We start from the raw sequence: 16,095 nt of genomic DNA, 5'->3' as shown, positions 1-16,095 counted from the left end.
AAAAACATTGGAAATAGAATGGTTAGGTGATATAGCAATTTTACCAAGTCCTTCGACCAAACCTTGATTTCCATCCCCGAATGTGATAGCTCTTTGGGGATCATCATTTTTCTCGTAGGAGGAGAACATCCTTTTCTCCCATGTCATGTGGTTTGTGCACCCGCTATCAATGATCCAACTTGAGCCCCCGGATGCATAAACCTACAAAACAAGTTTAGGCCTTGTTCTTAGGTACCCAAACGGTCTTGGGTCCTTTGATATTAGAAACAAGCACCTTGGGTACCCAAACACAAGTCTTGGAGCCCTTGTGTTTGCCCCCAACATATTTGGCAACTACTTTGCTTGATTTGTTAGTAAGCACATAAGAGGCATCAAAAGTTTTAAATGAAACATTGGGTTCATTTGATGCAATAGGAGATTTTTTTAGGCATTTTAACATGGGTGGAATGCCTAGAGCTAGAAGCCTCACTCTTATACATAAAAGCATGATGGGAAACAGAGTGAGTCTTCTTAGCATGAATTCTCCTAATCTTGTGCTCGAGATAACCAGCTGATATAAAATGTAACCCTTGTTATCCTGAGCCATGGGAGCCTTGGCCTTAACAAAGTTAGACAATCTCTTAGGGGCATTAAGTTTAACATTGCCTCCCTGTTGGAAGCCAATGCCATCCTTAATGCTAGGGTGTCTCCCACTATAGAGCATGCTTTTAGCAAATTAAAATTTTTCATTTTCTATCTCATGCTCATTAATTTTAGCACTAATTTGAGTTATGTGATCATTTTGTTGTTTAATTAAAGCTAGGTGATCATGGATAGCATCAACATTAATGTCTCTACATCTAGTACAAATGGAAACATGATCAACAGTGGATGTAGAGGGTTAGCTAACATTTAATTCATCAATCTTAGCATTTAACATGGCATTCTCATTTCTAAGATTGGAAATAGAAATATTGCAAACATTTAAATCTTTAGCCTTAGACATTAATTTATCATTCTCAATCTTAAGGCTAGTAAGTGATTCATTCAACTTGTCAATCTTAGCAATCAAATTAGCATTATCATTTTTAAGGTTGACAAGAGAATCATCACAAACATTTAATTTCTCCACCTTAGCAATTAATTTGGCATTTTCAATTCTAAGGTTAGAGATAGTGTCATGACAAATGCTAAGCTCACTAGTTAATTTTTCACATTTCTCTACTTCCTGAGCATAAGCATTTTTCACCTTAATATGCTTTTTATTTTCCTTAATAAGGAAGTCCTCTTGGCTATCCAAGAGTTCATACTTCTCATGAATAGCACCTATCAATTCATTTAATTTTTCTTTTTGTTGCATGTTTAGGTTGGCAAAAAGAGCAAGCAAACTATCTTCATCATCACTAGAGTTATCCTCATCACTAGATGTTGCATATTTAGTGGAGGCTCTAGATTTTACATTCTTCTTTTTGCCGTCCTTTGCCATGAGGCAATTGTGGCTGACGTTGGGGAAGAGGAGGCCTTTGTTGACGACGATGTTGGCGGCGTCCTCGTCGGAGGAGTCGGTCGTGCTTTCGTCGGAATTCCATTCCCTACAGACGTGGGCATCGCCGCCCTTCTTCTTGTAGTATCTCTTCTTTTCCTTCCTCTTTCCCTTCTTGTCATCGCCCTTGTCACTGTCACTTGATATAGGACATTTAGCTATAAAGTGACCGGGCTTACCACACTTATAGCAAACCTTCTTGGAACGAGGTTTGTAGTCTCTCCCCTTCCTTTGCTTGAGGATTTGGCGAAAGCTCTTGATGATGAGCGCCATCTCCTCGTTGTCGAGCTTGGAGGCGTCGATGGGGAGCCTACTTGACGTAGACTCTTCTTTCTTCTCCTCCGTCGCTTTGAATGCGACGGGTTGCACCTCGGGTGTGGAGGTGGTGCCTCGCTCGATGATTTGTTTGGAGCCTTTGATCATCAATTCAAAGCTCACAAACTTTCCTATAACCTCCTTGGGAGACATTAGCTTGTATCTAAGATCACCACGAATTAATTGAACTTGTGTAGGGTTAAGAAAAACGAGTGATCTTAGAATAACCTTGACCATTTCATGGTCATCCCATTTTGTGCTCCCGAGGTTGCGCACTTGATTCACCAAGGTCTTGAGCCGGTTGTACATGGCTTGTGGCTCCTCCCCTTGGTTGAGCATGAATCGACCGAGCTCCCCCTCGATCGTCTCCCGCTTGGTGATCTTGGTCACCTCATCTCCTTCATGCTCGGTCTTTAGTACGTCCCAAATCTCTTTGACACCCTTCAACCCTTGCACCTTATTATACTCCTCTCGACTTAGAGAGGCGAGGAGTATAGTAGTGGCTTAGGAGTTGAAGTGTCAGATTTGGTCGACCTCCTCCGAATCGTAATCCTTGTCCCCTTCCTTCGGTACATGTGCTCCATTCTCAACAATATCCCATATGCTTTTGTGGAGTGAGGTTAGGTGATGCCTCATTTTATCACTCCACATAGAATAATCTTCACGTCAAAAACCGGTGGTTTGCTTAATGGGACAGAAAGTAATGGAGTACGTTTGGAAATGTGAGGATAGCGGAGGGGCATCTTACTATACTTACGCTCATGGCGCTTAGAAGTGACGGACGCCGATTCGGAGCCAGAGGTGGAGGGTGACAAAGAGTCGGTCTCGTAGTAGACCACTTTCTTCATCTTCTTCTTCTTGTCACCTCTCCGTTGTGACTTGATGGAGGAAGAGGATTCCTCCTTGTGCTTGTGGTCGGACTCCCTCGAGTGGGTTCTCACCGAGCCTGCGGACTTGTCACCGCCGGTCCCGATCTCCCTCTGGGCATAATCTCCTGACATCACTTCGAGTGGTTAGACTCTAATGAAGTACCGGGCTCTGATACCAATTGAAAGTCGCCTAGAGGGGGGTGAATAGGCAAATCTGAAATTTATAAACTTTAAGCACAACTACAAGCCGGGTTAGCATTAGAAATATAACCGAGTTCGAAAGAGAGGGTGAAAACAAATCAACCAAAGAAATACAGCGGATGACACGGTGATTTGTTTTACCGAGGTTCGGTTCTTGCAAACCTACTCCCCGTTGAGGTGGTCACAAAGACCGGGTCTCTTTCAACCCTTTCCCTCTCTCAAACGGTCACCTAGACCGAGTGAGCTTTTCTCCTCAATCAATTGGGTCACTTAGACCCCACAAGGACCACCACAACTTGGTGTCTCTTGCTTTGATTACAAAGGTGTTGAGAACAAGAATGGGGAAGAAGGAAAGCGATCCAAGCGACAAGAACTCAAATGAACACGAATATCTCTCTCTCACTAGCCACTAAGTGTTTGGAGTGAATTTGGACTTGGAGAGGATTTGATCTCTTGATTTGTGTCTTGGAGTGAAGTCTAGAGCTCTTGTATTGAATGCAATGGCTGAAAACTTGGATGCCTTGAAGTGGTGGTGGTTGGGGGTATTTATAGCCCCAACCACCAAACCAACCGTTGGGGTTGGGCTGCTGTCGATGGGCGCACCGAACAGTCCAGTGCGCCACGGACACTGTCTGGTGCGCCAGCCACGTCACCCAACTATTAGGGTTCGACCATTGGAGCTCTGACATCCTAGGCCATCGGACAGTCCGGTGGTGCATCGAACAGTCATTGTTCACTGTCTGGTGCGCCTTCTATCGCTGCTCTAACTCTGCACGCACTGTTCGCTGTGTCAGCCGACCGTTGGAGTCGACCGTTGCTCCGCTTGGCACACCGGACAGTCCGGTGAATTATAGCGGAGAGTCGCCTCAGAAACCCGAAGGTGAGGAGTTCGAGTTGATCCACCCTGGTGCACTGGACATTGTCCGGTGGCACACTGGACAGTCCGGTGCGCCAGACTAGGGCAGCCTTCAGTTTCTTTTGCTCCTTTCTTTTGAACCCTAACTTGGACCTTTTTATTGGTTTGTGTTGAACCTTTGGCACCTGTAGAACTTGTAATCTATAGCAAACTAGTTAGTCCAATTATTTGTGTTGGACAATTCAACCACCAAAATCATTTAGGAAAAGGTTTGACCCTATTTCCCTTTCAGTTATGCGTCCCCTATTTTAGGTCATCCATTGGAGACAGTCAAACCTTGGCTCGGGCTAAGCACCCACTCCAAGCAACATCAGAGTCAGGTGCCCAGATCCTAATTGGAACGTAGACCCTAGTGTAAATTTCCCCTCCACTATTGCAAGGCAATGTCCACCACTCTTGGAAGAAGATCACATCTAGGATGTGATGCTCCATGAAAAGGACTCCAATGTTCTTATGAACAGGGTCTCGGGCCCACCTAGTATCCCATTCAGAGTAGGAGCAAAAGTGTGGCATACTAGGGAAACCACAATGAGGCACACCCCAAGAAAGGTGTGATCGCAACATATAGTACCAAATGACCAGCATTAGGCGACAACAGTGTTAGAGGCGGTTGTAACTACAAGAGAATGGAGCACTGATGGTGTCGAGGAAGAAGATCGAGACCCAATGCAAAAAAAACCTAGACCAGACAAACTGTACTCTCATTGTCGTCAGTATATAAGACGAGGCATGTTCTTATGTAGAGAGGATGGATCGATGAATCGGGGAACTCAACTCGATTTGATTGGACCGAACATGACATAACTTTAGCATAGCATAGTGAGAGCACCTAGAGGGGGGTGAATAGGTGATCCTGTAAAAACTTGAAACTTATTCCACAAAACTTGATTAGGAGTTAGCACAATTAAGCCAAGTGTCTAGAGAGGAGAGCTTGCACAACACGAAAACCACAAAGAGATCAACACAGAGATGGCACAGTGGTTTATCCCGTGGTTCGGCCAAGTCCAACACTTGCCTACTCCATGCTGTGGCGTCCCAACGGACGAGGGTTGCAATCAACCCCTTTCAAGCGATCCAAAGACCCACTTGAATACCATGGTGTTTTGCTTTCACTTTACTATATCCCGCTTGCGAGGAATCTCCACAATTTGGAGCCTCTCGCCCTTACAAGGATGTTCACAAAGAAGCATGGAGTAAGGGAGGGATAAGCAACACACACAAGACACAAAATCAGAGTACCAACACGCACACAAGTCACAATAAGAGCTCACAACACAACCCAGCGAGTTCACAACTCAAATGGAGCTCTAGTTGCTAGAACAAGGAATCAAATGCGCGGAATCGAAGTCTTGGTGCTTAGGAATGCTTAGAGAATGCTTGGTGTGCTCCTCCATGCGCCTAGGGGTCCCTTTTATAGCCCCAAGGCAGCTAGGAGCCGTTGAGAGCATTTCAAGAAGGCAATTCTTGCCTTCTGTTGCCTGGCGCACCGGACAGTCCGGTGCACCACCGGACACTGTCCGGTGCGGATTTCTTTCCTTCTTTGGCGAAGCCGACCGTTGGCGCTATGGGGCCGTTGGCGCACCGGACACTGTCCGGTGCACACCGGACAGTTCGGTGCCCCCTTCCGACCGTTGGCTCGGCCACGTGTCTCGCGCGGATCGCGCGGCCGACCGTTGGCCCGGCCGACCATTGGCTCACCGGACAGTCCGGTGCACACCGGACAGTCCGGTGAATTATAGCCGTATGCCGTTAATCACTTCCCGAGAGCAGCAAGTTCGTCTGAGCCAGCCTGGCGCACCGGACACTGCCCGGTGCACCACCGGACAGTCCGGTGCACCCAGACAGGGCTGACTTTGGCTGAACAAAGCCATCTTTAATTTCAACTTGATTTTTCCTGTTTCCAGCACTTAGACACAATACATTTAGTCTCTAAAACAATGTACTAAGTCTGAGAAACATACCTTTATACTTGATTTGTACTTTGTCCACCATTTGGCATAGTTTATCACTTAAGCACTTGTGTTGGACACCAAATCACCAAAATACTTAGAAATGGCCCAAGGGCACATTTCCCTTTCAATCTCCCCCTTTTTGGTGATTTATGCCAACACAACATAAAGCAACTAAAAGAAGTGCAACATCAATTCAAATGAGAATACAACTTTGTTTTGAATTAAATTTGGCATATATGGATCATTCTTTGCCACCACTTGGTTTGTTTTTGCAAATCAACCTCAATTTCCTATCTCTAAATCAAATTCACTTGTAGAGACACAAAGAGAGATATTTTATGAGAAATTGATCAAGGATTCAAAAACTCCCCCTTTTCCCATAATTAAGCCTTCTCCCCACAAGAGACCAACTTGACAATAAGAGACAAATAGGAGTATTTTGACAAACAAAAACTCTAACTCTACTATTTTCAAAATTCACAAGTGGTAGCTGATCCATTTATTGCTTTGGCCTTATTTTCTCCCCCTTTGGCATCAAGCACCAAAACAGGATCAATTTTGGCCCCTTTAACCCCATTGCCTCACCAAAATCTTCAACTTAGAGTAAAAAGGCAATAAGAGTACAAAGATGAACTTGGAGTTAGTTACTCTTTCGTCGGAGTGCAGTGGAAGTCTTGCATGGTCCAAGTCCGCCTTTTCCCTTTCAAACCTCCTTTGAGACTGAATTAAGCAAACTCAAGCACACAGTTAGTCTCAAAGGGTCAAGTTGTAGCACATCTCCCCCTAGATTTGTGCATCACTTGCAGAGGACTTGTGAGGTCCGGGGAGTGCTTGTACAACTTGAGCACCATAAATAAACAACAAAATGCATATGGGAACATGGTCAAAGCATAAGATACATGTATGCTACACATCAATCCAAGTTCCGCGAATCTAAGACATTTAGCTCACTACGCAGCCTGCAAAAGGTCTTCTCATCTAGAGGCTTGGTAAAGATATCGGCTAGCTGGTTCTCGGTGCTAACATGAAATACTTCGATATCCCCCTTTTGCTGGTGGTCTCTCAAAAAGTGATGCCGGATGTCTATGTGCTTTGTGTGGCTGTGTTCAACAGGATTATCCGCTATGCGGATAACACTCTCATTATCACATAGGAGTGGGACTTTGCTCAGATTGTAGCCAAAGTCCCTGAGGGTTTGCCTCATCCAAAGTAGTTGCGCGCAACACTGTCCTGCGGCAACGTACTCGGCCTCAGCGGTGGATAGGGCAACAGAAGTTTGTTTCTTAGAGCTCCACGACACTAGGGACCTTTCTAGGAATTGGCACGTCCCCGATGTACTCTTCCTATCGACCTTACATCCAGCATAGTCGGAGTCTGAATATCTAATCAAGTCAAAGGTAGACCCCTTTGGATACCAGATCCCGAAGCAAGGCGTAGCGACTAAATATCTAAGAATTCGCTTCACCGCCACTAAGTGACATTCCCTTGGATCGGATTGAAATCTAGCACACATGCATACGCTAAGCATAATATCCGGTCTACTAGCACATAAATAAAGTAAAGACCCTATAATAGACCGGTATGCCTTTTGATCAACAGACTTACCTCCTTTGTTGAGGTCAGTGTGTCCGTCGGTTCCCATTGGAGTCTTTGCGGGCTTGGCATCCTTCATCCCAAACCGTTTGATCAAGTCTTGCGTGTACTTCGTTTGGGAGATGAAGGTCCCATCCTTGAGTTGCCTCACTTGGAACCCAAGGAAATAGCTTAACTCGCCCATCATTGACATCTCAAACTTTTGAGTCATCACCCTGCTAAACTCTTCACAAGACTTTTGGTTAGTAGAACCAAATATTATGTCATCAACATATATTTGGCACACAAAAAGATCACCATCACATGTCTTAGTGAAAAGAGTTGGATCGGCTTTCCCAACCTTGAAAGCATTAGCAATTAAAAAGTCTCTAAGGCATTCATACCATGCTCTTGGGGCTTGCTTAAGTCCATAGAGCGCCTTAGAGAGCTTACACACGTGGTCGGGGTACCGTTCATCCTCGAAGCCAGGGGGTTGCTCCATGTACACCTCCTCCTTGATTGGCCCGTTGAGGAAAGCGCTCTTCACATCCATTTGGAACAACCTGAAAGAATGGTGAGCGGCATATGCTAGCAAAATACGAATGGACTCTAGCCTAGCCACAGGAGCAAAAGTCTCCTCAAAGTCCAAACCTGCGACTTGGGCATAACCTTTTGCCACAAGTCGTGCCTTGTTCCTTGTCACCACCCCGTGCTCATCTTGTTTGTTGCGGAACACCCACTTGGTTCCCACAACATTTTGCTTGGGACGAGGCACCAGTGTCCAAACTTCATTTCTTTTGAAGTTGTTGAGCTCCTCTTGCATGGCCAACACCCAGTCCAGATCTAGCAAGGCCTCTTCTACCCTGAAAGGCTCGATAGAAGAGACAAAAGAGTAATGCTCACAAAAATTAACTAATCGAGACTGAGTAGTTACTCCCTTGCTAATGTCACCCAAAATCTGGTCGACGGGATGATCCCTTTGAATCATCGCTCGGACTTGAGTTGGAGGTGCCGGTTGTGCTTCTTCCTCCATTACATGATCAACTTGTGTTCCCCCTTGATCATATGCCTCCTCTTGATGAACCTATTCGTCGTCTTGAGTTGGGGGATGCACCATTGTTGAGGAAGAAGGTTGATCTTGCTCCTTTTGTTCCTGTGGCCGCACATCTCCAATCGCCATGGTGCGCATTGCGGCTGTTGGAACGTCTTCTTCATCTACATCATCAAGATCAACAACTTGCTCTCTTGGAGAGCCATTAGTCTCATCAAATACAACGTCGCTAGAGACTTCAACCAAACTCGATGATTTGTTGAAGACCCTATACGCCTTTGTATTTGAGTCATAACCTAACAAAAACCCTTCTACCGCTTTGGGAGCAAATTTAGAATTCCTACCCTTCTTCACAAGAATGTAGCATTTACTCCCAAAAACTCGGAAATACGAAACATTGGGTTTGTTACCGGTTAGTAGCTCATACAAAGTCTTCTTGAGGAGGCGGTGAAGGTAGACCCGGTTGATGGCGTGGCAAGCCTGTTCACGGCTTCCGACCAAAAGCGCTCGGGGGTCTTGAACTCTCCAAGCATTGTCCTCGCCATGTCTATGAGCGTCCTGTTCTTCCTCTCTACCACACCATTTTGTTGTGGTGTGTAGGGAGCGGAGAACTCGTGCTTGATCCCTTCCTCCTCAAGGAACTCCTCCACTTGAAGGTTCTTGAACTCGGACCCATTGTCACTCCTTATCTTTTTCACCTTGAGATCAAACTCATTTTGAGCTCTCCTTAGGAAGCGCTTGAGGGTCCCTTGGGTTTCAGATTTATCCTGCAAAAAGAATACCCAAGTGAAGCGGGAAAAATCATCAACTATAACAAGACCATACTTACTTCCTCCTATGCTTAGATAGGCGACGGGTCCGAAGAGGTCCATATGAAGCAGCTCCAAAGGTCTTGATGTGGTCATCACATTTTTGGCATGATGAGAGCTTCCCACCTGTTTACCTGCTTGACAAGCTGCACAAGGTCTATCTTTTTCGAAAGTAACATTAGTTAGACCTATCACGTGTTCTCCCTTTAGAAGCTTGTGAAGGTTCTTCATCCCCACATGTGCTAAGCGGCGATGTCACAGCCAGCCCATGCTAGTCTTAGCAATTAAGCATGCATCTAGACCGGCCTCCTCTTTTGCAAAATCAACTAAATAAAGTTTGCCGTCTAGTACACCCTTAAAAGCTAATGAACCATCACTTCTTCTAAAGACGGACACATCTATGTTTGTGAATAAACAATTATATCCCATATTACATAATTGACTAACAGATAACAAATTATATCCAAGCGACTCAACTAAAAACACATTAGAAATAGAGTGCTCGGATGAAATAGCAATTTTCCCTAACCCTTTCACCTTGCCTTGATTCCCATCACCGAATATTATTGAATCTTGGGAATCCTTGTTCTTGACGTAGGAGGTAAACATCTTCTTTTCCCCCGTCATGTGGTTTGTGCATCCGCTGTCGATAATCCAGCTTGTTCCCCCGGATGCATAAACATGCAAGGCAAATTTAGGCTTGGGTCTTAGGTACCCAACTCTTGTTGGGTCCTACAAGGTTAGTGACAATATCCTTAGGGACCCAAATGCAAGTTTTATCACCCTTGCATTTTGCCCCTAGTTTCCTAGCAATCACTTTCCTATCCTTTCTACAAATTGCAAATGAAGCATTGCAAGCATGATAAATTGTAGAAGGTTCATTTATTATTTTCTTAGAAACATGAACAACATTTCTTCTAGGCATGTGATTAATAACATTTCTCCTAGCTAGATTTCTATCATGCATAATAGAAGAACTAGAAGCAACCATGGCATGAGAATTAAAAGCATCATAACTTCTATAACCATTTCTAGAATGTCTCCTATCATGATACATGAAGGCATGGTTCTTTTGAGCACTACTAGCCATAGGGCCCTTCCCTTTCTCCTTGGTAGAGATGGAAGCCTTATGGCTTGTTAAGTTCTTGACTTCCCTCTTGAAGCCAAGACCATCCTTAATTGAGGGGTGTCTACCAATCGTGTAGGCATCCCTTGCAAATTTTAGCTTGTCAAATTCACTCTTGCTAGTCTTAAGTTGGGCATTAAGACTAGCCACTTCATCATTTAATTTAGAAATGCAAGCTAGGTGTTCACTACAAGCATCAACATTAAAATCTTTGCACCTATTGCAGATCATAACATGTTCTACACAAGAGTTAGGTTTATTTGCTACTACTAGTTTAGCATTTAAATCATCATTAACACTTTTTAAAGTAGAAATGGTTTCATGAAAAGTAGATAGTTCACAAGAAAGCATTTCATTCCTTTTAACTTCTAGAGCAAGAGAATTTTGTGCACTAACAAATTTATCATGCTCTTCATACAAAAGATCCTCTTGCTTTTCTAATAACTTATTCTTATCATTCAGGGCATCAATTAATTCATTAATTTTATCAACCTTGGTTCTATCTAGGCCTTTGAATAAACATGAATAATCTATTTCATCATCATCACTAGACTCATCCTCACTTGAAGAAGCATAAGTACTAGTATTACGAGTGCTTACCTTCTTTTCCCTTGCCATGAGACAAGTGTGATGCTCGTTGGGGAAGAGGGATGACTTGTTGAAGGCGGTGGCGGCGAGTCCTTCGTTGTCGGAGTCGGACGAGGAGCAATCTGAATCCCATTCCTTTCCAAGATGTGCCTCGCCCTTTGCCTTCTTGTAGTTCTTCTTCTTTTCCCACTTTCCACTCTTCTTTTCCTGGTCACTATCATTATCGGGACAATTAGCGATAAAATGACAAATCTTACCACATTTGAAGCAGGAGCGCTTCCCCTTCGTCTTGTTCTTGTTGGGGTGCTCCTTGCGACCCTTTAGCGCCGTCTTGAACCGCTTGATGATGAGGGCCATCTCTTCATCATTAAGCCCGGCCGCCTCAACTTGCGCCACCTTGCTAGGTAGCGCATCCTTGCTCCTTGTTGCCTTGAGAGCAATAGTTTGAGGCTCTTGGATTGGGCCATTTAATGCATCGTCGACGTATCTAGCTTCCTTGATCATCATCCGCCCGCTTACGAACTTTCCAAGGATCTCCTCGGGCGTCATCTTCGTGTACCTAGGATTCTCACGAATATTGTTCACAAGATGTAGATCAAGGACGGTAAAGGACCTTAGCATTAGGCGGACAACGTCATGGTCTGTCCATCGCGTGCTTCCATAGCTCCTTATCTTGTTGACGAGGGTTTTGAGCCTGTTGTACGTTTGGGTTGGCTCCTCCCCCCTTATCATCGCGAATCTCTCGAGTTCTCCCTCCACCAACTCCATCTTGGTGAGCATGGTGACGTCGTTCCCCTCATGTGAGATCTTGAGGGTATCCCAGATCTGCTTGGCGTTATCCAAGCCGCTCACCTTATGGTATTCGTCCCTGCACAAAGAAGCTAGAAGAACAGTAGTAGCTTGTGCATTTTTGTGGATTTGCTCATTAATGAACATGGGACTATCAGTACTATCAAATTTCATTCCATTCTCGACTATCTCCCATATGCTTGGATGGAGAGAGAACAAGTGACTACGCATTTTGTGACTCCAAAATCTGTAGTCCTCTCCATCAAAATGAGGAGGTTTGCCAAGAGGAATGGAAAGCAAATGTGCATTTGAGCTATGCGGAATATGAGAATAATCGAAAGAGAAGTTTGAGTTAACCGTCTTCTTTTTCTCGTAGTCGTTGTCGTCGTCCTTTTGGGAAGAAGAGGACTCGTCGCTGTCGTCGTAGTAGACGATCTCCTTGATGCGCCTCGTCTTCTTCTTCTTTCCATCTTTTCGTTTGTGGCCCGAGCCCAAGTCGGTAGGCTTGTCATCTTTCGGCTTGTTGACGAAGGACTCCTTCTCCTTATCATTGATCACAATCCCCTTGCCCTTAGGATCCATCTCTTCGGGCGATTAGTCCCTTTCTTGAAGAGAACGGCTCTGATACCAATTGAGAGCACCTAGAGGGGGGTGAATAGGTGATCCTGTAAAAACTTGAAACTTAATCCACAAAACTTGATTAGGAGTTAGCACAATTAAGCCAAGTGGCTAGAGAGGAGAGCTTGCACAACACGAAAACCACAAAGAGATCAACACAGAGATGGCACAGTGGTTTATCCCATGGTTCGGCGAAGTCCAACACTTGCCTACTCCATGTTGTGGCGTCCCAATAGACGAGGGTTGCAATCAACCCCTTTCAAGCGGTCCAAAGACCCACTTGAATACCACGGTGTTTTGCTTTCACTTTACTATATCCCGCTTGCGAGGAATCTCCACAATTTGGAGCCTCTCGCCCTTACAAGGATGTTCACAAAGAAGCATGGAGTAAGGGAGGGATAAGCAACACATACAAGACACAAAATCAGAGTACCAACACGCACACAAGTCACAACAAGAGCTCACAACACAACCCAGCGAGTTCACAACTCAAATGGAGCTCTAGTTGCTAGAACAAGGAATCAAATGCGCGGAATCGAAGTCTTGGTGCTTAGGAATGCTTAGAGAATGCTTGATGTGCTCCTCCATGCGCCTAGGGGTCCCTTTTATAGCCCCAAGGCAGCTAGGAGCCATTGAGAGCATTTCAAGAAGGCAATTCTTGCCTTCTGTCGCTTGGCGCACCGGACAGTCCGATGCACCACCGGACACTGTCCGGTGCGGATTTCTTTCCTTCTTTGGCGAAGCCGACCGTTGGCGCTATGGGGCCGTTGGCGCACCGGACAGTCCGGTGGCCCCTTCCGACCGTTGGCTCGGCCACGTGTCTCGCGCGGATCGCACGGACGACCGTTGGCTCACCGGACAGTCCGGTGAATTATAGTCGTACGCCGTTAATCACTTCCCGAGAGCAGCAAGTTCGTCTGAGCCAGCCTGGCGCACCGGACACTGTCTGGTGCACCACCGGACAGTCCGGTGCACCCAGACAGAGCTGACTTTGGCTGAACAAAGCCATCTTTAATTTCAACTTGATTTTTCCTGTTTCCAGCACTTAGACACATTACATTTAGTCTCTAAAACAATGTACTAAGTCTGAGAAACATACCTTTATACTTGATTTGTACTTTGTCCACCATTTGGCATAGTTTATCACTTAAGCACTTGTGTTGGACACCAAATCACCAAAATACTTAGAAATGGCCCAAGGGCACATTTCCCTTTCACATAGCACTAACCCTCGAACCTCAATCTCTCTCCACTATTGGATGCAGGGCTTAGATGCTCGAACCAGCTGAAAGTCGCCTAGAGGGAGGGGTGGATAGGCGAAACTGAAATTTATAACTTTAAACACACTACAAGCCGAGGTTAGCGTTAGAATAAAATCCGAGTCCGGGAGAGAGGGGAAAACAAATCAACCAAGAAAATAAAGCGGATGACACGGTGATTTGTTTTACCGAGGTTCGGTTCCAAAGAACCTAGTCCCCGTTGAGGTGGTCACAAAGACTGGGTCTCTTTCAACCCTTTTCCTCTCTCAAACGGTCACTTAGACCGAGTGAGGCTTCTTCCTTAATCTCACGGGTCACTTAGACCCCGCAAGGACCACCATACAATTGGTGTCTCTTGCCTCGCTTACAAAGCTTGAGAGTAAGAAGTGGGAAAGAAAAGAAACCCAACCAAGCAAACAAGAGCAACAAGAAACACAAGTGATCCTCTCACAAGCCCTAATGCACTAGAGTTGAATTAGGGACTTTGAGTGGATCAGTGGCTTTGATTTGTGTCTTGGAGTGTTGCACTTTGCTCTTGTATTTAATGAGATGTGTTGAATGCTTGGATGGTTATAGTGGAAGTGGTTGGGGGTATTTATAGCCCTCAACCACCAAAACAACCGTTGGGGGTGGCTGCTGTCGATGGGCGCACTGGACAGTCCGGTGCGCCACTGGACACTGTCCGATGCGCCAGCCACGTCACCCAACTGTTAGGGTTTGACCATTGCAGCTTTGTCTTCTTGTGGCACCGGACAGTACGGTGCCGCACCGGACAGGTACTGTGCACTGTCCGGTGCGCCTCTGGCGGCTGCTCTGACTTCTGCGCGAACTATCCGCGCACTGTAGCGTTGCAGGCGACCGTTGCAGCCGACCGTTGCACTGGCTGAGTTGTGCTTCTTTGAAGCCCAAGACACCAGGGATCTCCCCAGAAACTGACAAGTCCCTGATGTGCTCTTCCTATCAATTTTACACCCTGCCCAATCAACATCTGAATATCCTATTAAATCAAAGGTGGATCCCTTATGGTACCAAAGTCCAAACATAGGAGTGTAAACTAAATATCTCATGATTCGTTTCACGACCCTAAGGTGAACATCCTTAGGATCGGCTTGTAACCTTTCACACATGCATACAGAAAGCATAATATCCGGTCGAGATGCACATAAATAGAGTAATGATCCTATCAACGACCAATATACCTTTTGATCTATGGATTTACCTCCCGTGTCGAGGTCGAGATGCCCATTTGTTCCCATGGATGTCTTGATGGGCTTGGCATCCTTCATTCCAAACTTGGTAAGTATGTCTTGAATGTACTTTGTTTGGCTGATGAAGGTGCCCTCTTGGAGTTGCTTGACTTGAAATCCTAGAAAATACTTCAACTCCCCCATCATAGACATCTCGAATTTTTGTATCATGATCCTACTAAACTCTTCACAAGTAGATTTGTTAGTAGACCCAAATATGATATCATCAACATAAATTTGGCATACAAACAAATCTTTTGCAATGGTTTTAGTAAAGAGTGTAGGATCGGCTTTTCCGACTTTGAAGCCATTAGTGATAAGAAAATCTCTTAGGCATTCATACCATGCTCTTGGGGCTTGCTTGAGCCCATAAAGTGCCTTTGAGAGTTTATACACATGGTTAGGGTACTCACTATCTTCAAAGCCGAGAGGTTGCTCAACATAGACCTCTTCCTTGATTGGTCCATTGAGGAAGGCACTTTTCACGTCCATTTGATAAAGCTTAAAGCCATGATAAGTAGCATAGGAAAGTAATATATGAATTGACTCAAGCCTAGCTACGGGTGCATAAGTTTCACCGAAATCCAAACCTTCGACTTATGAGTAACCCTTGGCCACAAGTCGGGCTTTGTTCCTTGTCACCACAGCATGCTCATCTTGCTTGTTGTGGAATACCCACTTGGTTCCTACAACATTTTGGTTAGGACGTGGAACTAAATGCCATACCTCATTCCTCGTGAAGTTGTTGAGCTCCTCTTGCATTGCCAACACCCAATCCGAATCTTTTAGTGCATCCTCCACCCTGTAATGTTCACAAAAATGAGCGACTCGAGATCGAGTGGTTACCCCCTTATGAATGTCACCGAGAATTGAGTTCACAGGGTAATCTCTTTGAATCGCTTGGTGGACTCTTGGGTGTGGCGGTCTTTGACCTTGAATTTCTTGCACATCTTCCTTGTCTTGATCAACTTCATCTCCCCCTTGATCATTGTCCTCCTATTGAGGTAGCTCATCCTCTTGATCTTCATTTACATTGTCTTGAGCCTGATCCTCATCTTGAGTTGATGGAGATGCTTGATTGGAAGATGACGGTTGATCTTGTGCATGAGTGGCTCTTCGGATTCCTTAGGACACACATCCCCAATGGACATGTTCCTTAGCGCGACGCATAGAGCCTCTTCATCATCTAATTCATCGATCAACTTGCTCCACTTGGGAGCCATTAGTCTCATCAAACACAATGTCACAAGAAACCTCAGCT

The sequence above is a fragment of the Zea mays genome, chromosome 4, assembly GCF_902167145.1.
Source record: "Zea mays cultivar B73 chromosome 4, Zm-B73-REFERENCE-NAM-5.0, whole genome shotgun sequence".
Classification (NCBI taxonomy): Eukaryota; Viridiplantae; Streptophyta; class Magnoliopsida; order Poales; family Poaceae; genus Zea; species Zea mays.
This window is presented reverse-complemented; position numbering follows the sequence as displayed.